This window comes from Dipodomys merriami, unplaced genomic scaffold (assembly GCF_024711535.1).
Source record: "Dipodomys merriami isolate MVZ:Mamm:240054 unplaced genomic scaffold, mDipMer1.0.p SCAF_3, whole genome shotgun sequence".
NCBI lineage: Eukaryota > Metazoa > Chordata > Mammalia > Rodentia > Heteromyidae > Dipodomys > Dipodomys merriami.
In genome coordinates this window covers 81,187,235-81,215,196 of record NW_027204492.1, presented here as the reverse complement: position 1 = coordinate 81,215,196, position 27,962 = coordinate 81,187,235, and the positions used below count along the sequence as shown (strand labels likewise).

Below are 27,962 nucleotides of genomic sequence, written 5' to 3'. Positions count from 1 at the left end.
TAGAGAGCAGAGTTGGACAAGCTTCCTTCTTCCCAGATTTTCTCCTTCCAGCTAGGGTGTATCTACTTGAAATAGAGGGAGAAAGCACATGGAATTTGGAGGTAGTTGTTATCATGTAGCTTTTTAATCAGGATCCTACTTGCTTTAATTCTATTTACCTTCCCTCAGATTGTCTTTGTCAAAGGTTAAATCAAAGAAATAGGAAGCTTTATTTGAGAGTATATTGTCCCCAAAGTAGAGATGTAATTGTGTTCATTTCCTGGGTAAAGCAAGTTTGCTTTAGAAACAATGTTATATTTGATAGCTCTTGTTTTCAGTTCCTTTTAAATTAAATTTGATCTCTCTAAAATGGTTGGCTCAATTCTGTGTGTGTGTGTGTGTGTGTGTGTGTGTGTGTGTGTGTGTGTGTGTGTGTGTGTGTGTGTGTGTGTGTGTGTGTGTGTGTGTGTGTGTGTGTGTGTGTGTACACTAGTACTGGAGCTTGAACTCAGCAACCTCTCTGGGGCTTGTACTTGGAGATCTTTCACTTGCTCAGCTTGCCTGCTTATAGCTGGTGATGTAGCCTTTGAGCCACACCACAGAGGATAAGACTGGGCAATAAAGGAGCTGGGTTAAGGCAAACATCCTAATGTTTTGGTTAAAAGAATGAAGGTGATAAATAAATGACTACTGAAGTCTAGGAAATGCTAGCACAGTTGTTAGCAATGAGGGCCCTACATATTGATTTGTATCCAAATCATAGACCTTCCACTTTCTGGTCATGGGATGTTAAAATAATTGAAAATTTTTTAAAAGTTGAGAATTTTCTTTCTCTACTCCACATACTTCCCTCGTGAAAAAATGCAATCATAACCTAATTGTACAGTGGTTATGAGAATGAAAGTAGAATATATTTACCAAAAATGTCCACCAGAATGTCTGGCATATAGTGAGTGTTGAATACATGGTTTTGTCTTTGTTGGTTACAAGTGGCTGTCAGTTCCTAGACTAGTGTTCCTTTCTTCCAGGTATTGGGAAGATCAGTGCAGGGAAGGAAGGCTGCTAGTAAAATGAGGGAAAAGGAAAAGGGTCTAACAGGCTGATCCAGTGATTATCATGGCTTCTCTGCAATGTTTCCCTTTCATTTCTTCATTTTAATTATTCTATGGTAAGTCATAGCATAAAACTTAATGTTCTAGCCATTTTAAAATGTCATTAGCATATGTATGTACAGTGTTGTACAACCATAACCACTAGCCTTTTCATCATTCCACTAAGCAATAACTCCAAGTCCCCTACCCCCAGTCACTGGCAATCTCTATTTTATCATCTATCTCTATAAATTTCCCTATTGTAGGTGCCTACAGTAAGTGGAATGAGATATTTGTCCTTTTACTTCTGATTTATTTCACTAGGCATAATATTTTCAAGGTTCATCATGTTGTAGAATACATCAGAATTTCATTTATTTTTAAGTTGAGTAATATTCTTATATGCATATATATACATGTGCATCATGTTTTATCTTTCCATTTGTTGATATACATTTGCATTATTTCCACCCCTTAGTTATTATGAATAATACTGCTATGAATATTAGTGTACAAATGTCGATTTGAGCCGCTGATTTCCATTCTTTTGAGTGTACACTAGGTAATGTAACTGATTAGTCATATGATAATTAGTTTTAAGTTATTGAGAAAACAACAAATTATTTTCCACAATAGGTGCGTTATTTTACATTTTCATCAGTAACGCACCAGTGCTCCAATTTCTTTACATCCACACCAACACTTGCTGTATTTTCTGTTTTTAAAATCATCAGCATCCTAATTGGAGTGAAGTAGAGTCACATTTTTTTGTTTTCATTTCTCTAATCATTAGTAATGTGGAGCATTTTTATATGCTTAATGATAATTTGTATACTTTATTTGATAAAATATCTATATCCTTTTACCATTTTTGAAATCTTTTTGTTGAATTTTAGCAATTTTTCATATGTTTTGACTGTCAGTCTCTTAAAAGTTGTATGGATTTTCACATCCTTGTTTGAATTTGTTCTTGAATACTCTTTTTGATGCTATATAAGTGGAATTGTGTTCTTATTTTTTCAGTTTGTATATTGTTAACATAGGGATACAAGTGATTGTTATTTAAGCATACATGCTGTCACTTTGCTTGAATAAATATATTAGCTCCATTTTTTGTAGATCTTTAGTGTTTTCTATATATATGAAAGATCATATCATCTATAAACAGGCATTATTTTATGTTTTCCTTTCCCAATTTTGATGCTTTTCTTTTTCTTGCCTAGTTACTACGCAAAGAACTTGTGATAACAAATTAAATAGAAGTGTCATAAGTGAGCCAGGTACTCACACCTGTGATTCTAGCTACTCAGGAGGCTGAGATTTGAAGATCATGGTTTGAAGCCAGCCCCAGCAGTAAAGTCCATGAGACCTTTATCTCCAAATAACCAACAGAAAACCAGAAGGGTGCTGTGACTCAATGTAGAGTGCTAACCTTGAAAACTCAGGGATAATGCCCAGGCCCCTGAGTTCCAGCCCCACCACCGACCAAAAAAAGAAGAAGGGGGGGGTAGAGGAGGGGGAGGAAGAGGAGGAGGAGAAAGAAGAAGTAGTTGCATAAGTGGGTATTCTCAACTTCTTTCTGATATCAGAAGAAAAACTTTCCCCTTTCTTGGTCCTTTCAGCATTCAATTTTATGTTCAGTGTAGGTTTTTCATGTATGGCTTTTATCATGGTTCTTAGTTTAATGTATAAATTTGTCATGAAAGAATGTTAAGTTTTATTAAATATCTTTTCTGCATCAATGAAGATATCTTTTTACTTTATTCTGTTAATGTGTGGTATTCTGTTGTTAGGTTTCCATTATTTGTACCATCCTTGCATTGCAGGATTAAATCCTACTTGGTCCTGATATATAACCCTTTTAATGTGCTTCTAAATTAAGCTTTGTACTATTGTGGCAAGCAAATTTGCATCAATATTTGTAGCCTAATAATGCAACTCAAGTTCCTAGTGAAACCAGAAGCCAAACCCCAAATTAACAAATGGAAAGAAGTAATAAAATAGGGAAGAAATTATCTATACAAAGAATTTATGAAACAAAAAACTGGTTCTTTGAAAAGATAAGTAAGCCTGGCACCTGTAATCCTAGCTACTCAGTAGGCTGAGATCTGAGGTCATGATTCAAAGCCAATCCTGGCAGGAAAGTCTTTGAGACTCTTATCTACAATTAACCACCAGAAAACTGGAAGTGGTGCTGTGGCTCAAGTGGTAGAGCGCTAGCCTTGAGCTGAAGAGCTCAGGGACAGTGCCCAGGCCCAGAGTTCAAGCCTCATGACCAACAACAACAACAAAAAAAGATAAGTAAGATTGATAAATTCATAGTCAATCTGACTAAAACGAGAACAGAAAAGACCTAAATTAGTAAAATTAGAGATGAAAATAGGAATATCACAACAAATATCAATGAAAACCGGATATCATGAGAGATTATTTTGAAAACATATATTCAAATAGACTAGAAAATATATAAATAAGTGATACCTTTCTTTTTTAAAATTTTATTTTATTGTGAAGATGCTGTACAGAGGGGTTACAGTTACATGAGTAATTAGTACATTTCTTGTGGAGCACTGCTAGGCCCTCCTTTGTTTTTCTCCTACTATCCATTCCTTTTCATACCTCCCTCACTCCTCCCCCCTCCCCGAAGTTGTAAAGTTCATTTCCAACAGTGTCTTGTGAGTCTCTTTGTTGCAATGGGCCATCCTGTGTCCTTGTTTCAGCATTTTGTTATTCTCTTTCCCCTCCCCAAATTGGATAAGTGTATATGCAAGATGCAGGGTACCAAAATCAAATACAGTGACAACAGGGGTTATTCCATAGGGGGAAGAACATACAAAAGAAACCAAAAAATCACACAGTGCATTAAAAGCAACAACAACAAAGAAAAACCTCTTGTGTCCATATCTTGGGGCTCATTTCACTTAGCAAATGATACCTTTCTTGATGTATATAATGTGTAATGTTGATTTATAATTATTTTATTCATTTGCCTTTTAAATTCCATAGTAAATAAAAAGAGTAATAAACCAAGATTGTAATATCAATGGCTTTTATATTGCTCATGAATTTAGCAAAGATCTTTTAGCTTCAGCTATAAAGCTTTGAGTTTCAGATATAAAGATTTGAGCTTTGAGATATAAAGCCTTTCATTTCAGTCATTTACCACTTTGGTGAGGGGTGTAGGGGACATATAGTTGTAATTTGCTGTACTGTATTTTTCTTTTTATATTCTTTAAAATATTTTTATCATCTTTAAGTATTTTTAAGGAGATGCCACTCAACAAAGCAGTTTATGAATACAATTCATCTTGATCAATGTCATCCTTTCAACATCCACCCATCCCTCCTAAGCCACCTCTCTTTTTTATGTTAAATATGGCATGTTGTAAGTTTCTCCCCAGCCTCTATGTAGCTTTTTCTGGATATAGAATTATCAGTTCATAGGCTTCCCTTCTTTCAGAATTTAAAATATGCTATCCTCCTGTCTCCTGGCTTCTTCAGTTTCTAATGAGAAATCTGCTAATAATTCCATGAGGAGTTTCTTCTCCCTTGCTGATGTCAAAATTCTTCATCTTTTTTTTAGTGATCTTTCCATTCATTTTACTTTTAGTAATTATTTTTTCTATCTTATACATGATTGGACACATATTTGCCTTAAAATTAAGAGTTACAACTGAAGAAACACTGGTTTTTTTTCTAACCAAAATTACAAGCTGTGAATCTTAAGGCCTCAACAAATGTTACACTTTACTATTTCACTGAACAATGACCTATTTTGATTATTTCCAGGGAACAGTGATTTTTGTTTCTCCAGTGGTTTCCATTTGCCAAGTAGCTAGGATAGATGGTTTAACAGGGTGCCTTAACTGCTTTCAGAGGATTCTACGAGATGAATCCCCATTTCCAGTGCAATGAGTAACAAGTGATCTTTCCTTGGAAGTCCATCCATCAGGATTTCCCTATCGTGGCTGGCCAACGAGTCCTGCTTTTGCTACTAGGGTTTCATTCTGCTGAATATGATATTACTGAAACCTCATGCATATCCTTTGGGTCATTTAAAAATATTTCTGTAGGCGGGCTGGGAAGGTGGCTCAGTGGTAGAGTGCTCACCTTGCAAGCATGAGGCCCTGGGTTCGATTCCTCAGCACCACATAAGCAAAAAGAAAAAAGACGGAAGTGGCGATGTGGCTCAAGTGGTAGGTAGAGCGCTAGCCTTGAGCTGAAGAGCTGAGGGACAGCGCCCAGGCCCAGAGTTCAGGCCCCACAACTGGACCAAAAAAAAAATATTTCTGTAGGCAATGTTTTCAACAGATGAACTTGTCAGGCTTTGCTTCTCTTGTGAAGTCTTTACCACAGTCTCAAAAGAAGGTTTCTGCAAGTTTATTTTAGCTTCTCAGGCATTCTTCAAACTGTTTTGTCTGGTCAGATTCTGGTATTTGTGAGTTTCCTTTCTGTTTTGGAAATGAAGGTGCCCAGCCTTTGCTTGAATATATCTAGTTAGGTATGATTTCTTACTTAATCATAGGCTATCGTATCAGTGGCTGGTACATCGTTAGGGTGTTGCAAAGCCTGTCCAGTATAGGGTGACAGCAGGTGCAGCTATGGTGGGGCCATTTGTTTGCCTTTTTGATCCTTAGGTGGCCTATTATATTATTAAATCAGAATCTGTTTCCCAAGACAACTTCAGGTTTGTAGTCTCTTATAGATTTATTTTTTTGTAGTATTGGGGTTTGAACTCAGGACCCCATGCTTGCTTGGCTTGCTTGCTTGGCTAGTGCTCTACCTTTTAAGACATGCCTCCATCCAACCTTAGAGATTTATGAGTGGTACCTGCCAGTTTTCCTATGTGTATCCTGACTAATGTGAGACTAAAATGATCAAGTCTTTCCTGTAGTTATTCCCTACAAGGTTAGAACAGATTTACACAATAATTTGCAAATAAGGTCTGCTTTTCTCGTTCTAGTCGAAGAGGAAAAACTACAAACTGGGTTACTGTTTCTCAAGATTAATACTGTTGACACTCCTTGGGAAGAGTAGAATTGGGTAAGGGTGAGTAAAAATACCACAATGCTTGTCTTATGTTTGAAGATTATTTCTCTCCTTTTGCTTAATTTCTTAATTGTTAAAGTTTACTTTAGATTGTTTTACAGAGATTCTACAAAATTGGTTCAAGACATTTCTGGCAGTTTTTAAATTTTATTTTAAAGATGCTGTGCACAGGGGTTACAGTTACATGAGTAAGGCAATGAGTACATTTCTTGTTGAGCATTGTTACCTCTTCCCCTGTTGTTGTCCACTATCCCTTCCCTCCTCCCCTCCCACTCTCTTCCCTACCTTCCTTCCATCTCTGCCCCCCCCCAAGTTGTAAAGATGGTTTCCAATATACTGTCCTATGGGTATCCTTGTTAAAATGTGTCATCCTATGTCCTTGTTTCAGCGATTTGCTATTCTTCTTCCCCTCCCCAGATTAGACAAATGTATATACGAGATGCAGGGTACTAAAATCAAATACAGTGACAACAGGGGATATACCAAAGAGGGAGGAACATACAAAGGAAACAAAAAAATCACATACTACATTTAAAACAGTAATAAAAAAGACAGGCCTCTTGTGTCCATCTTGGGGTCCATTTCATGTAGCATCATTGTATGTGGACATATGTCCATAGCTTTTGAGGTTTTCTGCTTATCTACTAAGATTATCGTGTATGTATACTAATTATTGCAAATAAGGGAAACCATGGGACCTAAATTTCTTTGGGACTGGCTTCCTTCATTTAATATGATGTTTTCCAAGTCTTTCCATTTCCTAATCAAATGAGGCGATGTCTTCTTTCTGATGGAAGCATAGAATTCCATTGTATATATAAACCACATTTTCTTGATCCATTCATCTACTGAGGGACATCTGGGTTGGTCCATTTCTTAGCTATGGTGAATAATGCTGTGATAAATATAGTTGGCTGGTAGCTTTAGTATGGCCTTATTTGTTATCATTTTGGGTAAATGTTCTGGCAGTTTTTTTGATGTTCCTATCAGTAAACAAGAGCTTAGACCATTCCATTACAATGTGGTCACTCTCTCTCTCTTCCAGTGTATGTGTGTGTGTGTGTGTGTGTGTGTGTGTGTGGTGTGTAGGGGGTGTTTATGTGAAGAGAGGTGGAGGAAAAGAATAGTGTCACAATTTCCTTTGAAGGTTCATGATTTGCATGTAAGACTCTCAAGAGACACCAAAAAGGACACTAACTTGTAAGAGATAATTGTGCTTGGAGATCTTGTAAATTGTCCTTATTTCTAAGCTTCATTATGGTATAGTGTATTAGATATGTCAAATCAGTGCCTGGTACCAGGTGGATTACAATTTTCCTGGGAATTAATGTGGTATGTATCAAGATAAATGAGTCAGACATAGACCATATTTGTTTCTCACACTACATTTAGCTAACTAGTGTAGTTCCACATTTTTCCTTCAATGTTGAAAGATTGCTTTCAGAAAAAGACTTATAAGACAGAACCTTTAAGTCTATACATGGGATGATGCCTAGATCAAAATGCTAATCTGTTCCAGGCCATGACAGCCATGTGATGCCTGTATTCCTCAGAACACAAAGACAAATAATTTATTCACCTGGCAAGAGCATGAGTGTAGACTCACAAGACCACAGAAATAGAAGCAGAGGGACACCGGGGGCATAAATTACATGTAATCATAATCATTCTCTTTCACTCTCCCTCCCTCTCATTCTCCCTCCCCCTCTTCATTTCCCTCTGCCTCTCCCTATGACTTTCTTCTCCCTCTCTCTCTCTTTATATTAAAACTATCTGATCTTCAACAGTTTTAGTCCATTTTATTTATATTAGTTAAAATAAGAAACTTATTCTCAAAACTCCTAACTATGGAAAACTTTTCTTTAATGAAAAACTACTAACACTAGCATAGTGTATAAAGGGGCGGGGGCGAGGGGGGAGGTGGGAAGGGATAGGAAGGGGAGACAAAGGAGGAGGCAACAATGCTTGATAAGAAATATACTCATTATCTTGCCCATGTAATTGTAACTCCTCTGTACAGTATTTTCACAATAAAAAGAATTTCCTGGGGCTGGGAAGGTGGCTCAGTGGTAGAGCGTTTGCCTTGCATGCCTGAGGCCCTGGGTTCGATTCCTCAGCACCACATAAGCAAAAACAAAAAAGCCGGAAGTGGCGCTGTGGCTCAAGTGGTAGGTAGAGCGCTAGCCTTGAGCTGAAGAGCTGAGGGACAGCGCCCAGGCCCAGAGTTCAGGCCCCACGACTGAACCCCCCCCCAAAAGAAAGAAAAAAAATTTCCTAGTCTGCCAGGTACATAACACTTAACACCTCTAATCCTAAATACTTAGGAGGCTGACAGCTGAGGATCATGGTTTGAAGCCAGCCTGGGCAGGTAAGTCTGTGAGAGTCATATCTCCAATAAACTTCCAAAAAAGCTGGAAGTGGCACTGTGACTCAAGTAATAGAGCACTAGCCTTGAGCAAAAGAAGCTCAAGGACAGCACCCAGGCTCTAAGTTCAAACCGCAAAACTAGCACATACACACAAAAAATTCTTAGGGTTATATCCTAGCTCCACTACTGGCCGTATGACCTTTGGCAACTGACTAAACTAACTCCTATGTGTCACAGAGGTCAGTGGTGGTAGTAGTGGTAGCAGGGATAGGGGAAGAAGGGTGTACTTTCTTGTTTGTTTTTAACTGCAGTTTTTGTCTTTTCTTTTTTGGTACTGGGAATCAAACCCAGGACGTTGGCACTTGCTAGGCCAGTGTTTTGTTGCTGAGCTACATCCAAGCCCTGTACTTTCTTTAACTGCTTTTCAAATTCAGAGTCTAGACATTTTGAGATCTAGTCCTATTAACTGCTATTTTTATTTATTTATTTATTGTAACTGCTATTTTTAATATATTTTTATGGTAAAATACAGAGGGCTTAGAGTTACTTGAATAAGGTAATGAGTTCATTTCCTATGGAGCATTGTTACCTTTGTTTTCCTTTGTTTTCCCCTACCATCCCTTCCCTCCCACCTCCGCAACTCCTCCCTCCCCCCACCTAAAGTTGTAAAGTTTGTTTTCAACATAGTGTCTTGTACATCTCATTGTTATAATGAGTTGATCTATATCCTTATTTCAGCATTTTGTTATTTTCCTTCCTCTCCCAAAATTAGAAAAGTATATATAAGATGCAGGGCACTGGAATCAAATACAGTGAAAACAGGGGTTATACCATGGGGGAAGAACATACAAAAGAGATAAAAAAATCACATAGCACATTATAAATACGTTAAAAACAATAACAAGAAAGATAAACCCACTTATGTCCCTATCTTGGGGTTCATTTCACTTAGCATCATCTTATATGGTCATATGTACATAAATTTTGATCTTTTTTCTGCTTGTCCTAGACATATTTATTGCAAATAAGGGAAGCCATGGGACCTATGTTTTTCAAGTCTTTCCATTTCCTAACAAATGGGGTGCTTGTCATTCTTTCTGATGGAGGGATAGAATTCATAAATATACCACATTTTCTTGATCCATTCATTTACTGAGGGGCATCTGGGTTGGTTCTATATCTTAGCTATGGTAAAAATGCTTTGATAAACATAGTTGTGTCGGTAGTTTTAGTATAGCCTTGTTTGTGATTGTTTGGGTAAATGCCCAAAAGTGGGATTGCTGGGTCATAGGGGAGCACTATATTTGTCTTTTGAGGAACCTCCATACGGCTTTCCAAAGCAGTTGAACAAGTTTGCATTCCCATATCCCCTTTTGGCCACATCCCCTCCAGCATCTGTTGTTATTAGAGTTCTTGATTATAGCCATTATAACTGGGGTGAGGTGGAATCTCAGTGTTTTGATTTGCATTTCTTTTATGGCTAGAGAAGTTGAGCATTTCTTAATGGGTCTATTGGCTATTCTTATTTCCTCTTCAGAGAAGTTTCTCTTTAAGTCTTTAGCCCACTTATTTATTGGGAAGTTGTTTCTTTGAGGATTTGTTGTTGGGGGATTTAATTTTTTGAGTTCTAAGTATTTTAGATATGAGACCTTTGTCCATTGTATGGCTAGTGAAGATCTTCTCCTAATCTGTGGGCTTTCTATTGATCTTGCTTGCTATATCCTTTGCCATGCAGAAGCTCTGCAGTTTCATGCAATTCCATTTGTCCAACCTTTCTTTGATTTTTTTTTGTATTTCTGGGTCTTTATTAAGAAACTTTCTGCCAAGGAGCTCTAGTGTTTCTCCTATTCCTTCCTCTAATGTTTTCAGGGTGTGTGCTTTGACTTTGAGGTCTTTCATCCATTTGGAGTTGATAAGGATCTACTTTAGTTTTCTACAGGTGTTTAACCAATTTTTCCAGCACCATTTACTGAAGAGGCTGTCTTCCATTCTATTTTTTAAAGTTCCCTTATTGAAGATTAGGTGGCCATAGGTCTGTGGGTTAATTTCTGGGTCTTCAGTTCTATTCCATTGGTCCTCAGGTCTGTTCCTGTGCCTTAACTGCTATTTTTATTCATATCAGCTCACATTTTTCTCTTTGTTGCTATGTCTAGAAATCCTTTTTGTGTGCTGGTTCTGGGTCTTGAACTCAGGGCTTGAGTGTTGACCCTGAGTTTTTCTGCTCAAGACTAGCCCTCTTCCACTCAAGCCACAATTCCATTTGTGGCTTTTTGGTTGTTAACTGGAAATAAGTCTTACAGACTTTTCTGCCTAGGCTGGCCTCAAACTACAGCCCTAAGATCTCAGCCTCTTGAGTAGCTAGGATTACAAACTTTTGAACCACCAACACCTGGCTTTGTCTAGAACTTTTTAGAAAGAAATGGTCAGGTACGTTGATGTTAGGCGAAATGAACCCCAAGATAAGGATTCAAATGTTTTATCTTTCTTGCAATTGTTTCTAGCATATTTATAAGATGATTCCTTTGTTGTTTGTATGTCCCTCCCCCAGGGTATAACCCATGCTTTCACTGAATTTGATGTTGGTATAATTTGTGGAGGGGAAGGGAAAAAACAAATTATTGCAACAATCAGATGTATAAGACATTATGTCGAAAAACAAACTTTACAATTTTGGTGGGGGGGGTGTGGGAGGGTGGGGGGAGATGGGAAGGGATGGGAAGGGGAAACAAAGGAGGAGGCAGGATGCTTGATAAGAAATGTACTCATTACCTTGCCCATGTAATTATAACCCCTCTGTATGGTATTTTCACAATAATAAAAAGAAAAGTTTTTTATTAGCATACCATGCATTAGATATGCAAAGGAAATTTCATTGTGACATTTCCATACATGCATGCAATAGCCTCATCAACCTCAACTTCTCAATCACTCTTACTATCCATATCCTTCTTAAAACAATTTCAGCAGGATTCATTGTTCTATTTTCATGCATGAATAAAGTATTGTAACTATATTCACCCTTACCCCTCTCCATTTCACTCTCCCCACTTTTAAACTTAATTCTGTTTAAAAAGAAATGTGTGAAGTAGTTTTTGAGTGATGCATTCTTTGAAAATTGAATTTTGTAATTTTCCATGAAGGTTGTTCTATTTGCTCTGGCAGCTAGCTCAGTTACTGTTAGATACTATTGGTTCTCTCAAGCTTGCTTCCAATCTTTTTTAGAGTGTATACAGATCAATTTTGAACTTAGTTTTAAGAGATGGCCACTTATATTAGCATGTAATAGTTCATCCTCAAATATGGCCTTTTTGTCTTTGAATTGAATGGCCATCATGCTCAGCAAGTTCTCTGTACTCCGCCCTATAGTACTTCTCTATTATAGGAATAATAAAGTCTTGCCTTCAATACGTATTTGTATCTATAATGCCCATATTTGCACAGCAGTGTGTGTGCCTGTGACTGCCTCATGTTTTTTCAATAGCACACTTACAGAGAAATAGATGTGTGGGACATCAGAGTGCCCTACTGTAAGGTCAAAATAAATGGGTATGCATTAGTCATTTTGTGCTACTATTATAGAAAATATGTGAGGCTCGATAATCTATAAGAACAGAAACTTATTTATTTATTTATTTCTCCCAGTTCTGGAAGCTAAGATTGTACTAAGAAAGTGTCAGAATCTGGTTTGTTGAGAGAGGCTTCTTATTTCCTCACATGGAGGAAAGCAGAAGGGCTACTCTCACAAGGCCTTTAAAATTATTGTTATTATTAGTAGTAATATTAATTGATTTTATAAATAGAATTCATTGTTATATTTCCATATATGCATATAATGTACTTTGGTCAAATTTACCCCCCTCTATTACCTTTTAAAAATCCATCTCCCACCTTTTAAAACAATTTTGAATGGGTTTCATTATACTATTTTCTATTTCTGTATATTTGTATATTAAAGTACATTATATATGCACACATATAATATACATTTACATTATATAAACGTATGTGTACATTATATATAATATACATACATTAAATATATTGCATGTTGATCAGATTATATATATATATATATATATATATATATATATATATATTGATCATATTAATCCCCCATCACCCTTTCCATTTGTCTGCCCTTTCCTATTTATTACCCCTCTACCAGTCCCTATTTCATGGTCATGTCATATTATTATTTTAATTTTTTTTGCTATGTGCTTTGGCTATGACAATGTTTCATGATTTATTTACATACGTTTTTGCCAGTCCTGGTGCTTGAACTCAGGGCTTTGGCATTGTCCCTGGGCTTCTTTTGCTCAAGGCTAACACTCTACCACTTGAGCCCCAGTACCACTTCTGGCTTTTTCTGTTTATGTGGTATTGAGGAATTGAACCCAGGGCTTCATGTATGCTAGGAAAGCACTGTACCACTAAGCTACTTTCCCAGCTATTATTTTAATTTTTGAGTCTAGATTCTACAAATGAGAGCAACCTCATTTTCCATCTGTTTTCTTTATGTAAACTTTAAATAATATAGATATTTTGTCATATCATAAAAGAATGTTTATGTATATTTTCATTTAGGCAGTCAATGTGTGAATAAGCATGTTTTAGAAATTATAGTATAGGAAAATATTTTTATTATATACTACATAGGCATGTAATTTCATTTATGAAAATATTGATTGCATATGGGGTCACATTGTTGAGATTAACAATGCTTGATATGTAATCTCTCGTAAATCCAAGTTAATGTAATAAGCTAGCTTTTGTGTGATTGAAAAAAGATCTTTGAGCTACTCAAGAGGCTAAGATCTGAGAATTGCTGTTCGAAGCCAACCGAGACAGAAAAGTTTTTTTTCTTATTACTACATATTAGTTAGACAATGTAAAGACTTTTATGACACCTCCATATGTACAAATATATTTTATTATATTCACTCCTCTTATTACTTTCTTTTTAAAAATTATTTATTGTTATTGTAAAGGTGACGTACAGAGGGGTTTCAATTACATAAGTCAGATAAAGAGTACATATCTTTTTGAACAATGTCACCCCCTCTCTTGCTATCTCCCAGTTATTCCCTCTTGTCCCCACCCACAAGCTGTAGAGTTCACTTTCAACATAGTGTCTAGTGAGTACTGCTGCTGCATTTGTTCACCCTTTGTCCCACCATTTCTGTGCCCCTCCTTACCCTTCCAAAGACAGATAAATAATAAGACAAAAGGAAGAGCAAACAAAAACAGCAACAAAGGAAAAAAACTGTTATTTTCCATTTCCTGGAGTTCATTTCCATAAATACTATTTTATATAATCAGATGCACATAGCTAGTGCACCTTTGTGATTCCTCTCCTAAGAATATTATCCTTTGGTCTCTCTCTGTGTGAATATCATCCTTTGGTCTCTCTTTTGTGTAATTTTATCATGTGCCAGTGTATTTTTTTCTTTTACAATCCAATGTGTTTACTTGGTGATTTATAGGCACATTCTCCAATTAACCACCAAAAAGCTGGAAGTGGAGCTGTGGCTCAAGTGCTAGAGTGCTAGCCTTGAGTGAAAAAGGTTCAGAGACAGGGCCAATGCCCTGAATTCAAATCCTAGTACTGGCACCAAAAGATGGGAAATCTTTGATCCATTTTGAATGGATTTTTATACAAGGTAAGAAGTGCAGGTCTAGCTGTAGCAGCATTAATCTCTTTTTGATGACAGAGACTTTATGGCTAACCAACACGTGGGTTTCACAGGGACATTAAGACCATGGCACTGTGTAACATGGTTTGATTTTTAAGTATGAATGAGACTGCATATGTGACACATGCAAATTCAGTCTACTTAGTAATATCCAAGTACACTTCTATAAACCTAGTTATAAAGTACAGAACACCAAATATGTGCATACTTTGTTAGAAATTGAGTATTTATGTCTCCTCTCAATAAATTTGTATGTTGAAGCCCAAACTCACAGTATAGCTGTAATCAGGAGATGGGGCCTCTACTGTAGAGTTATATTTTAAATGTTTTTGACCCTCCAAAATTCACATTGAAACTTAATATTCAATGCAATTGTGCCTTTAGAAAGGTGATTAGGCCATGAGGGCTCCTTCCTTAATGGATTAATACCCTTAGGAAAAGACTGGAGTGTGTGTTGAACCCTTCCATCCCTTTTGTCCTATGAGAACACATATTTGTCTTCTTCAGAGGATACAGCAATACAACACCATTTTGGAAGTTGATAGCAGCTTTTATTAGACACCATATCACCTTGATATTGAAACTCTAGAACTGTGAGGATAAATTTATATTGTGTATTTATTACCCGAATACTGGTATTCTATTATAGCTACACAAATGTACTAGACAGGACTGTGTGGGGGAAGTGGGACTGTTGTAACAAATACCTGAAAATGTAAAATCTTTAAAACTGGGTAATGGATACAAGTTGGAAGAGTTTGGAGGAAAAGGCTAGAAAAAAATCTGTAAATGGGCTGTAAAGGGTGAGTGTGAGAGGCAGGGGAGAGCTGTAGACAGAGCCTCAGCCTTCTTATGGATTATTTAATGATGGATGATGAGAATGTTGGTAGAAATATAGGCAGCAAATGTTGGTAAAAGTATGGAAAGCAAAGGCCATTCTCATGAGGTCTTATATGGCAATATAATTGGAAACTAGAGGAACAACCATCCTTTCAATAAAATGGCAATGAACTTGGCTGATTTCTGCCTGTGTTCTAGTGCTTTATAGAAGGCATAGCTTAAGAATGATGAATGAAGGCCTGGGAAGGTGGCTCAGTGATAGAGTGCTTGCCTTGCATGCATGAGGCCCTGGGTTCGATTCCTCAGTACCACATAAGCAGAAAAAGCCAGAAGTGGCTCTGTAGCACGAGCTTTGAGCTGAAGAGCTGAGAGACAGTGCCCAGGTCCAGAGTTCAAGCCCCACAACTGGCAAAAAAAATTAACACTGCTCAAAGAATGATGAATGAGGAAGAAAAATCGAAATGCTTATCATAAAATATGAGATAAGAAAATGACTTAAAATGGAATTTATAATCAAGAGGGATGTAGAATGTAAAGATCTGAAAAACTAAACCTGGTCATATAATGAATTTTAAAAAACAACTTTGTTTAGGAGAGAAAAACGAAAACCAAGAGTATAGCCAAGAAACCATTTGATAAGAATATTACTATCTATAAAGCCAGATGATTATCAAATCAAGACAATGCAAAGACAAGTTCAAGGGCATTTTTGAGATCTTTGAGGCAATGGCATCACAAACCCTTAGTGCCACAGCCTTGATGCAATGGAGTTTGAATAGATAAGCCCAGAGTATCAGTGAACCTTAGATCTCAGTGCCTCTGGCTTTATTATTCTCTGCTCCCTGCATTCTAGTGCAGTTCCACTTAGATGCCCCAGCTGTAGCTCAGGAGAGTCCAGGTGAGGCTCTAGCCACCACCCTTGAGGGCACAAGACATACAGCATATATGTGTTGCTAATTTTGCAGCTATGCAAAGTGTGTGAACTATGGTGGTACAGTTATCTCCATTTAGACTTCAAAGGATTCTCAGAGAACTTCAGAGTCTCAATGTCAGCCTAGAAGAGGCAAAGGAACCAAACTAACCCTTGAGGACTGTGGATTGCATTCAGCAAATCTATAGGGAAAATATTCGCTAGAGCAGCGAGGAACAATGCTTAGGCTGCCCTAGCATGTCTGGTATAGTTTTGAAAAGGAATAGTCTTGAGAAGATTATTCTCAAACCTTAAGATTTAATGCTGTCTGCCCAACGTTGTTCTTTTTTTTTGTTGTTGTTTGTTTGTTGTTGTTGGTCATGGGGCTTGAACTCAGAGTCTGGGAGTTGCTGCTGAACTTTTTACTCAAGCCTAGCATTCTACCACCTTGAACCACAACACCACTTCCAGTTTTCTGGTGACTTTCCTGACCAGGCTGGCTTAGAACCACAATCCTCAGAGCTCAGCCTCCTGAGCAGTTAGGATTACAAGCATGAGCCACTGGTGCCTGGCTTGTCTGCTCTACTTTTTTACTTATATGGGATAAGATACTACTTTCCCCTTTGCAATGGAGATGCCTATGCTGTACCTCCCTCATTACATTTTGGAAGCACATAACTGGTCTGAAGAATAAGTTTCTTCAAATTCACAAATTCTCTTCAGCTTTGCAGCTGAGAGAAGAAATCAGCCTCAGGATAAATCATGCATATAATATGTAGATGGGACTTTAAACATAGATTTTAAAGTTGGTACTAGAATGAGTACCATTAAAACTGGCTATTTAGATGAAAGTAGTGTATTTTGTGTGACAGAATGATGTACACATCATGAGGGAAGGGGCCAAGGGTGGAATGCTAGAGTTTGAATATGACCCCTTTCAAAATCTGAATGTTGCTAACTAAGGTGATAGTATTAAGAGTGGGGCTCGCCCTCATGAATGAGATAAGGGCCATATGAAACCAATGTCACATGTGTTTTGTCTCTTGCCATACTTCTGCCATGTGAGGACATAATATTCCTCCCTTTGCAATAAAAAATATATATATTCCTCCCCTCCAATTTAGGCAGCTCTTACCAGCAACCTGTTGGACTCTTGATATTATGTTTTCCAGCTTCCAGAACTATAGTAAGTTTCTGATTTATGTATACACACATATATATATAGTTTCTGTTTTTTATAAATTATTCAGTCTGTGGTGTTTTTGTTATAGTGGCCACAATGGACTAAGAACTATTGCCTCCTCTTCAGTTTTCTTAAAAAAGATTCAGAAAGGTTATCACTAATTTTCAAATGATGGGCAAAATTTACTTATGAATTCATCTGGTCCTGTAAGTTTTTTTTTTGTTGAGGTTTTGATTCCTGAGTCAGTCTATTATTGCTTTGTATTTTCTGTTTATCCACTTTTTCTAGATTGCTTCGTGTTCCGTGTGTGTGTGTGTGTGTGTGTGTGTGTGTGTGTGTGTGTGTGTGTGTGTGTGTGTGTGTGTGTGTGTGTGTGTGTGTGTGTGTGTGTGTGTGTGTGTGTGTGTGTGTGTGTGTGTGTGTGTGTGTGTGTGTGTGTGTGTGTGTTGGCACTGGGACTATAACTCAGGGCCTGGACTCTGTCCTTGAGCTTTTTTGCTCTACCTTCTGAGCTAGAGCACCATTTCCTTTTATGATGGTTAATTGGAGATAAGAATCCCATGAGCTTTCCTGTCCAGGCTGGCTTCAAACTGCAGTCCTCAGATCTCAGCTTTCCAAGTAGCTAGAATTACAGGCATGAGTCATTGGCATTGAGCTACGTTGTCCATTTCTTGACATACAGTTGTTTATGTTAGTATCATTGTCCTTTGTATTTCTTTGATTTTCAGTTGTAATGTTTCCTCTTTCACTTGTAATTTTATTTCTTTGAGTGCTCTTGCTTGGTTAGTCTAGTTAATTTCTTTATCCTCTCAAAAAACAACATTCTTCACAAAAGAAAATATTATTAAAACCCTTCCTAGAAAAATACATAATCATATATATATATATATATATATATATATACATACAATGGAATATATCTCTTTAATATGTGAGTGACAGTGTCTAACCAGAAAAATGCTTACTGGCTAGAAGTAGGACTTTTGAATAAGGAACTTTCTGGTCACTGGTGGCCCATACCTGTAATTCTAGCTACTCAAGAGGCTAAACTTGGAGTACTGAAGTTTGAGGAAGTAGAACTATGGCTTGAGTGGCTAGAGCATTATTCTTGAGCAAAAACGCTCAGTGACAGTGCCCAGGCTCTGCATCCCAGTCCCAGAACTGGTACAGGAAAAAATCCCCCAACAACCCTGAAGCATGTTTTTTGTTAGGCACTGTCCTTGAGCTTCTTTTGCTCAAGGCTAGCGTTACCATTTGAGGCACAGCTCCAATTCTGGCTCTTTTGATAGTTTAATGGAGATAAGAGTCTCAGATTTTTCCTGCCCAGGCTGGCTTTGAACTGTGATCTTCGGTTTTCAGCCTCCTAAATAGTTAAGATTACAGGTATGAGCCATTATTGCCCAGCATAAAAGAATAGAATATCTTCTTATATGAGAAATTTCTTTAAATACCACCCCCCCCCCGCCGCTTTAATAGTTTTGCTTGCAGATTCACAGTAGTTCTCTCTAGAAATTCACTGTAGATAGCTAGCTGTTTATCTTGGCACAAGATAAACATAATGTTGCTCACTTTGTACTTGTGAGACCATGAAGATGCCAGTGGCCAGCTATGCTTCCTCTCCAGGATGTATAGCTCCCCATATTTACTTCTAAGGCCAAGTTAGTTTTATCTGGATTTGGACTTTGGATTTAAAAGATCATATTGTATTTACTCTTTTGAATCTAGGTTTTTTTTTAGTACAACATTAGGATTATGAAATTCTTCTGAGTTGCAGGTAGCTCCTTTCATTCTCATTACTGTTTGTTTATATAAATGTACATTTCATTTATCTATTTCAATGTTTATAGAATAGGGGTAGTTTTTATTTATGGACTTTGAATTGTGTGATTTGAATTTTCATGGGCACCTCTTTTGATACATACATTCTTGTTGGGTATATACCAGAGAAGTGAATTGCTAGTTGTACATGACACGTATGTCCTCAATTTTAGTAGGTACTATCAGTGTTTCATTTATACTCTCATCACTACTTTTAAATTAAACTTCTCACCAGGCACTGGTGTCTTATGCCTGTAATCCTAACTACTCTGATGATTGAGCTTCAAAGCCAGCCCAGGAAGGAAAATTTGTGAGACTCCAATTAAATACAGAAAAGCTGGAAGTGAAGGTGTGGCTACAAGGGTACAGCACTAGCCTTAAGTGAAAAAGCTAAGGGATAGTGCTTAGGCTCTGAGTTCAAGTCTCAGTACCACCACAAAAGTTCAGTTGATCAATAATTTACATTATGGTTTGTTTCCTTTTTAATGCAGTCAGATGTACATTCTATATTCTTTCAAATAGTAAATTTTTTTTCTATTTACTAAGCCGAAGATTACTGATATTTCCTGTTCAGTTTTTTGTTTTCTTGAACTTGCTTTTGGTACCATTTTGAAAATTCAGTCTATTTACTTTTGATTTTCTTATTTGATTTACATTTGAAGATGTACATTAACCCGAGTAAATGTAAACTTTGGTGCTTCCTTTAATTCTGCTAAAGGCTGGTTTAAATTAGTAATAATTATTTTCACATTTTTAACATTTTCTTCAAGATAATTTAGACAAAGTGGGTTACCCTTTCTTCCTTCTTTTCTTTTCTTTCTTCTGCTCCTGGGGCATGAACTCTGGGCTTGGGTGCTATCCCTGAGCCTCTTTATACTCGAGGCTAGCGCTCTACCACTTGAGCCACAGCGCCACCTCCAGCTTTTTCTAAGTAGTTTATTGGAGATAAGAGTCTCACAGACTTTCTGGCCTGTGATAGGTTTGAACTGAAATCCTCAGAGCTCAGCCTCCTGAGTAGTTAGGATTACAGGTGTGAGCCACGGATGCCTGGAGGGTTGTTGTTTCAAACTACTTTGGAACTGAGGAGTTGTATACCACAGCATGTCAGCCCTTACATAGGAATAGGACAGCTAGGCCTCTGAAAGAGAGATATGGAAGCCTTTGCCTGAGTACAGAGGTCTGGATCATTTGAGGGAAGTTCCAGAATTTTCCCTCAAAATTTACCTTCTGGCTAAGTCAGTTAAATGTCTCTTCGTTAAAGTAATTAACCTTTTTCTTAGTTTATTTTGCATAGAGGTATTGGCCCTGTATATTTTCCCTTTAAAAGGGTACTCAAATTACTTTTTTTCTTTTGATATGGCTATTATTATTATTATTATTTTAAATTTTTGTTGCTTTTTTACTATGGCTACCAGAAATATTAAATTTTTACATCTGGCTTCCATTATGTTTCTCTACTGTCCCGAAGACAGATGAATGAATAAATAAGAGATAATGAGTGATGGGGTAACAATGATTAAAAACAAATGTACTCATTGCCTTACATATGTAACTGTAAACCCCCCATCACTTTTTCAATAAAAATAATTAAAATAAAATAGAACAAAATAAAAATTAAAGAAAACAACAACAAAACAAAGAAAAATCTTCATTTCCATTTCCAGGAGCTTATTTCAATAAATATTACTTTATTTGAGCAGAGGCACATAGGCATTGTGCCTTTGTGTTCCTCCCCTACGCATCTCCTCCTTTGGTCCCACTGTGTTTGAATGCCTAGATTAAACTACTTTTTTTTGCAGAGAAACACTGACTATGCTAAAGCTCATGAATTAACTAGAAGTAGGATAAAGGCTAGGTATCCTATCTTCTTTTGATTTGTATCTATCCTCTTTTCCCTGAACCTTTTCTTTCCTGCAGAATACCTCACCACCTGGCAGACTCTTATTGCATCAAGACTCTACCTGACCACTCCTGAGACAATAGATGGTAAAACCACCTGTGATGCTGCCCCTGCCAACATCTGAACAGACCTATAAGTGAGACTGTTTTAACTATGCACACCTTCTCATACTCTACCCCCACTTTTCCCTAATTAACTTGAGGCACTCTGAAGGTTTCCCTGAGACCTTGTTGTGGCTGAGGCTGTGAGTAAAGTGGGGGAGGTAGCAAAGTTTTGGAGAGAGATCGGATAAAATGTGGAAGCTGTGGAAATCCAGATCCCTCTAAAGGAGGAAGCAAGCAAGAAAAAAATGATGGAAACTTTTTACCTCTCTAGTAGTTGTTTTTAGTAGTTACCAATAAAGAAAGTGCCTGGGTGTTGCATTGAATCCTATGGCAACTTAAAGACTCCAGAAATAGAGAGCCTTGAGAGGCCAGGACTGTATAACCAGTATACAAACAACATGTTTGCTCTCATAAATGCTCTGCTAGCATTGAGGCTTATCCCAGAAAGTATGACATGTAGGAAGCCCCTTCAGAATGTGATAAGCCACACAGGCTGGTCAATTGTAAGGAGGCATGTTGGAGGTTGGGGATTGGAGTGGTGGTAAGGGGGAGTGACTTAGTATGAGAACAGGTTGGGATGGAGACTATGGGGTGGGGCTCTAGCAAGAAACCTGTCAGAGTGCTCTGGGGATGCAGCAGTGATAGATTATAGAATAGCTGCCACCTAGCTATTTCACAAGCAGTGCCAGCCAGCCTCTGTCCCTTCCATGGTCAACTGTCTTTTTTGTGCCAGTACTGTGACTTGAACTTGGCACCTGGATGCTGTTCCTTGCTTTTTCCCTCAAGGCTGGCACTTTGCCACTTCAGCAGTAGCTCTACTTCCAGCTTTTTTGTTGGTTTATTAGCGATGAGAGTTTAATGGGCTTTTCTGTCCAGGCAGAAAACTGCAGTCATCAGATCTCATCCACCTGAGTAGCTAGTAGCTGAGTAGCCACCAGCACCCAGCTCAACTCTCTTTTTTCCCCTCACTTCAGATGACAAAATGGGGGAGGCAAGACAAGGAAAAAAGATAGAGTCTTTACGTATGATAAGAATATTGTATTCCAAAAGCACTAAGAACAGAAAAGACTGCAAAGAAAGCTATCTGTTCTGCAGAAGATTTGAGTCTCAGAAACAAATTGATGCAGAGAGGAAAGCAAAGTGTTTGAGGTATACACAGGTGTGATTAATCACACTAAACCCCACCATCAGACTTTGTTCATTTTGGGTGGGGAATGAAACATTGTGGTAGGAAAGGGAGGGTGGGGGGATAAGGGATAATATTTTCTAGCCTACTCTCTCCATTTCGGTATTTTTCCTTTTCTCTCTTCTCATGACCGAAGTCTAGACAGGAAGCAGAGGTTGGTTGCCAAGGAAACTGAAGCTAAGTATGCTTGATTGGTGAGCTCATGAGATAAAGGCAAAATTACTATTCAAAATGTAGAGGATGGGTAAAACCCCAACAAGACCTTCATTTTTCCTTTCTATTATATTATATACACATATAAAAGCACCAAGATTAAACACAGAGATTTTCTTACAGTTTATTCCAGTATTCCATGGAATGTCCCTGAATTCTGCACCTGATGCCTTCCATTCTCTCTGCTGGCCCCATCCAAGACAACTGGTAGTATCTGACTCTGATGGAGTCCTAATAAGATATCATCTGTTCATGGCTCTGCCAGCTAGAGAGAAAGGAAATGAAAAAGGAATAATTTCATCCAGCTTTAAAACCAGCAAAGATATCTCCATCACTAAAGTTTTTTTTTTTCGGAAATCCTTTTAAGATCCAGGCGATCAGCCAGGACAGGAAAATCTGTGAGACTCTTATCTCCAATTAACTACCAAAAAGCCAAATGTGGAACTGTGGCTCAAGTAGTAGAGCACCATCCTGGAGTGGAAAAGTCAAGTGAGACCACAAGGGCCTGAGTTTAAACTTCATTACTGGCAATAATAAAAAATTTTAAAAAGAGCTGATGGGTATGTTGGTGTGTTCGTGCATGCGCACTCGTGTGCATGCACACACACACACACACACACACACACACACATATACACACACACAAACACGTACTTGTGGGAAGGGAATGTCTGTTCTCCTCCATCTGGGCTGTCTCTACACTCCATTCTACTCAAGCCCACAGCAGTGATGTTTAAATTGCAAAAGATAAAGATCTATATTTGGAATTGAAAACTGTAACTGAAAGCAGTGTCTTGAATATTTTTTCCCTATGACAGACAAGATGAGAGTACCTTCTATCAAATCCTTTGTATTTCAGGATTTGCAAAATAAAATATCAATTAAAAAAAGAAAAAAAAGATCCAGGCAATCTAACCAAAATATTGGTCTTTCAATGTCTCATTCATCTGTATTTGTTTTTAAATTAAGTATCTGAGTTCTGTGCAAATGTTATCAGAATATATCACCATTCCTTATACATTGCTGCCCCTAGTGTAACAAATGTAGACTGCACTCTGTTGATAGCTATGTGTTTTAGACATTTTTCTGAATTCTCTCTTCCTTTCTCTCTCCCTCCCTCCCTCTCTCTTTTCCTCTTTATCTATGTCTCACTCTCTCCCTCCCTCCCCTTCTCTCTCCTGTGTGTGTGTGTGTGTGTGTGTGTGTGTGTGTGTGTGTGTGTGTGTGTGTGTGTGTGTGTGTGTGTGTGTGTGTGTGATAACTCAGTCAGGGCCTGGGAATTGTCTCTGAGCTTTTGTGCTCAGGGACAATTGTTAATTGTGCGAGCATTCTACCACTACAGCCACAGCTCCACTTCTAGCTTTTTGGTGTTTAATTGGAGATCAGTCTCATGGAACTTCCTGCTGGGGCTGCCTTTGAACTGAAATCCTGGGATCTCAGCCTCTTGAGTAGCTAAGATTACAGGTGTGAGCCACCAGTGTGTTTCTGTATTTTCTTTTTATTACATAACATTGTGACAGGTAGTGTACCAGGGGTCATATAATTCTTCTAATGGGAAAATACTCTTGTGGTAACTGCTTTCTGATATTGTTTCTATTGTTAAATTGAACAAAACCGTATTCTGCGTATGCACTCTGAAATGAGTTCAAGAAGTTCACATGCCTGTCAACTGTATTCTAGTAATATGATGTCCATAATTGAACTTAGAAATGAAAATGAAGCCGGGCACCCGTGGCTCATACCTGTAATCCTAGCTACTCAGGAGGCTGAGATCTTTCCTTCCCAGCCCAGGAAGGAAAGCCTGTGAGACTTGTATCTCCAATTAACCAACAGAAAACCAGAAGTGGATGAAGAGCTCAGGGACAGTGCCCAGGCCCAGATTCAATCCCCATGACCAAAAAAACAAAAATGAAAATTAACCTACCTTTAGAGTTTTAAATTTTATTTTTATTTTTGTACTGATATTGGGGCTTGAATTCAGGGCCTCATGTTCTTGCTTGGCTTATTTTGCTCAAGGTTGGCAGTCTACACCTTGAGCCATCATTCAGCTTTCAGTGTTTTAGTCGTTAATTGAAGATAAAAGACATTAAATTTTCTCCTCAAGCTGGTTTCAAACTGCAGTCCTCAAATTTCAGCCTTCTAAATAGATAGGATTACAAGATTGAGCAACCAGCACCTTGCTGGCTTTACAGTTTTAAGGAGAGAATAAACAGGAGGTGTTTATATCTGTCGTACTGTCTTCTAAGATTAGAAGACTTTAGTATATGAAAGGCTTAGGTTTGAGTAGGATGTTGTGCAGATTTATATGTGTATTCCTATGTAGAGATAATAAATATAGAGTGATAAGAATTGGCAAGACATAGTGAGACCAAAGGAAGATACTCTTAGGGGAGAAATGCAAAGGCACAATGCCTCTGTGCTGATCATATGAAATAATATTTATCAAGATGAAAAAAAAGAATTAGCAAGAACTTGCGCCCTACCAGGTGTGCTATACTTTGCATGGTTTCATCTGAGTATTACAAACATATAGGAAGTTGACTATCTTACCCAAGTTGAGCCTTTCAAAGGGCATTCTTTTATTCTCCAAGGCTAGTTACTGTGCATAAAAATGTTATTGGTACCAAGATCTTTCTGAGACTTTTAGTTATCCTGGCTCTTTGTAAGTTGGAGAAAATTCTGATAGGGAAATGAATTCTCATGGGTCAGATCCACTTTCCATGTGATAAGCCTGTGACAAATCCTATGACAGAGACACAATGACCTTCCTCAATTTACAAATGAGGTACCTGGAAATGAGAATGACCTAAGCCTTCCCATTTCTGAAGTTTGTGTCCTGCATCAACACCCTACCATGTTGTTCAGTCAGGTTTTCTTCCCTTTTGTAAGAAGAGTCTAGAGTTTTAATATCTGTTTATTTGAAACATCAGGAAGCTCTTCCTACATCTCAACCTTTTATCATATAAGATCATTGCACAGTCATGTATGTGGCCCCTACAGGGAAAAGTTCAGATTCAAACTATAACAGGATGGATTAAGTGAGAAACATTTATTTTCTCATAGATCTGGAGGCTACAACTCCAAAATCAACTTGGTCTCTTCTGTGGTTTCTTCTTGGCTTCTTCTTAGCCACCTCCTCCCTGGTCTTTATGCAACCAGATTTCCTCTTGTGAAAATTATCAGTCAGATTGGATTAATATCATATGAAAGATATCATTTTAACTTAATCACCTCTTTAAAGGTCCTGTATACAAATATACTAAAGTACTGAATTAAGCCTTTTCAAGCAGCATTTTAGTTATTAATTAGTTCAACTTAAAAATATAAGTTGTATATAAGGGATACAATGTGATGTTTTCATGTTTACATACAGCATGGAATAAGCAAATTGAAATACATTAATTTATAAGACCACTTTTTGCAGTGAGAACATTTAAAAACTACACTTTTGGCAGTTTTCAAGACTATAATATTTTCTTATTTATTACAGTTGCCATGTTGTAAAATGGATTTCTAGGACTTATTCCTCCTTTCTAATTGTAACTTTAAATCCACCAACATCTCCTCATTCCTCGCCCTACTCCAAGTTCCTCATAATTACCATTCTACTCCATTTGTGTGTGTGTGTGTGTGTGTGTGTGTGTGTGTGTGTGTGTGTGTGTGTATGCATGTATGTGTGCATGTGCACATGTGCGTGCACTTGTCTGGTCCTCTGTCTTGAACTCAGGACCTGGATGCTGTCCCTGAGATTTTGTGCTCAAGGCTAGAACTCTACCAGTTGAACCACAGGTCCACTTCTGATTTTTTTAAGTAAGTTTTTTTTTTGTGAGGATACTGTACAGAGGAGGGGTTACAGTTACATGAGCAAGGTAATGAGTACATTTCTTATCAAGCATTGTTGTCTCCTCCTTTGTTTTTCCCCTACCATCCCTTCCCTCCTATCTCCACAACTACACTTTCCCCCTCCACCCCCTGCCTAAATTCTAAAGTTTGTTTTTTGACATAGCATCTTGTACATCTCATTGTTGCAACGGGTCAACCTGTATCCCTGTTTAAACATTTTGTTTTTCCCCTTCCCCTCCCCAAATTGTACCAACATCAAATATAGTGAAAGCAGGGGTTATACCGTGGGGGAAGGACATACAAAACAACAAAAAAAATCACGTGGTACCTTATAAATACGTTAGAAGCAAGAAAGAAAAAAAACACTTGTGCCCTTATCTTGGGGTTCATTTCACTTAACATCTTATCTGACCTTTCCTGCTTGTCTCAGACATATACTAGTTATTGCAAATAAGGGAAACCATGGGACCTATGTTTCTTTGGGCCTCACTTACTTCACTTAATATAATTTTTTCCAAGTCTTTCCATTTCCTAACAAATGGGGTGATGTCATTCTTTCTGATGGAGGCATAGAATTCCATTGTGTATATATACCACATTTTCTTGGTCCATTCATCTACTGAGGGTCATCTGGGTTGGTTCCATATCTTAGCTATGGTAAATAATGCTGCAATAAACAAAGTTGTGCTGGTAGCTTTAGTATGACCTTGTTTGTGATTGTTTCGGTAACTGCCCAAAAGTGGGATTGCTGGGTCATAGGGGAGCTCTATGTGGAGTCTTTTGAGGAATCTCCATACTACTTTCCAAAGTGGTTGAACAAGTTTACTCTCCCACCAACAATGCAGTAGGGTTCCTTTTTGGCCCTGGCTCATTCTTTAGAGGAAGGAAAACATATAGCTTTTGGAGTTTCCAAACCCTGTGATTACATATCTATAAAAACATCTCCACTGTGATTTGCATTTCTTTTATGGCTAGAGAGGTTGAGCATTTCTTCATGTGTCTATTGGCCATTCTTATTTTTATTTCCTCTTCAGAAAAGTGTCTCTTTAAATCTTTAGCCCACTTATTTATTGGGCAGTTGTTTCTTTGAGGATTTGTTGTTGAGGAATTTAATTTTTGAGTTCAAGTATATTTTAGATATGAGACCATTGTCTCATGTATGGCTAGGGAAGATCATCTCCCAATCCGTGGGTGTTTTTTTGATCTTGCTAGCTATGTCCTTTGCCATGCAGAAACTCTGCAGCTTCATGCAATCCCATTTGTCCAACCTTTCGTTGATTTGTTGTGTTTCTGGGTCTCTATTAAGAAAATTTCGCCCTGTACCCAGGAGACCTAGGGTTTCTCCTATTCCGTCCTGTAATATTTTCAGGGAGTCTGCTTTGACTTTGAGGTCTTTGATCCATTTGGAGTTGATTCTGCTGCAGGGTGATACATAAGGATCTAACCAATTTTGCCAGCACCATTTACTGAAGAGGCTGTCTTTCTTCCATTCTATTCTTTTTTTTTTTTTTTTTTTTTTTGATCCGGTCATGGGCCTGAACTCTGGGCCTGGGGCGCTGTCCCTCAGCTCTTCACCTCAAGGCTAGGGCTCTACCATTTGAGCCACAGTGCCACTTCCGGCTTTTTTTCTGCTTATGTGGTACTGAGGAATCGAACCCAGGGCCTCATGCATGCAAGGCAAACACTCTACCACTGAGCCACCTTCCCAGCCCCCATTCTATTTTTTTTAGCTCCCTTATCAAAGATTAGGTGGCTATAGGTCTGTGGGTTCATTTCTGGGTTTTC

At 37.9% G+C, this 27,962-nt stretch overlaps 1 pseudogene; it reads right to left on the bottom strand.

The window, feature by feature from the left end:
* Positions 1-5,029: 5,029 nt before the first annotated feature.
* On the bottom strand, positions 5,030-5,873 carry LOC138839264 (mitochondrial import inner membrane translocase subunit Tim9 pseudogene; annotated as a pseudogene).
* Positions 5,874-27,962: the final 22,089 nt, after the last annotated feature.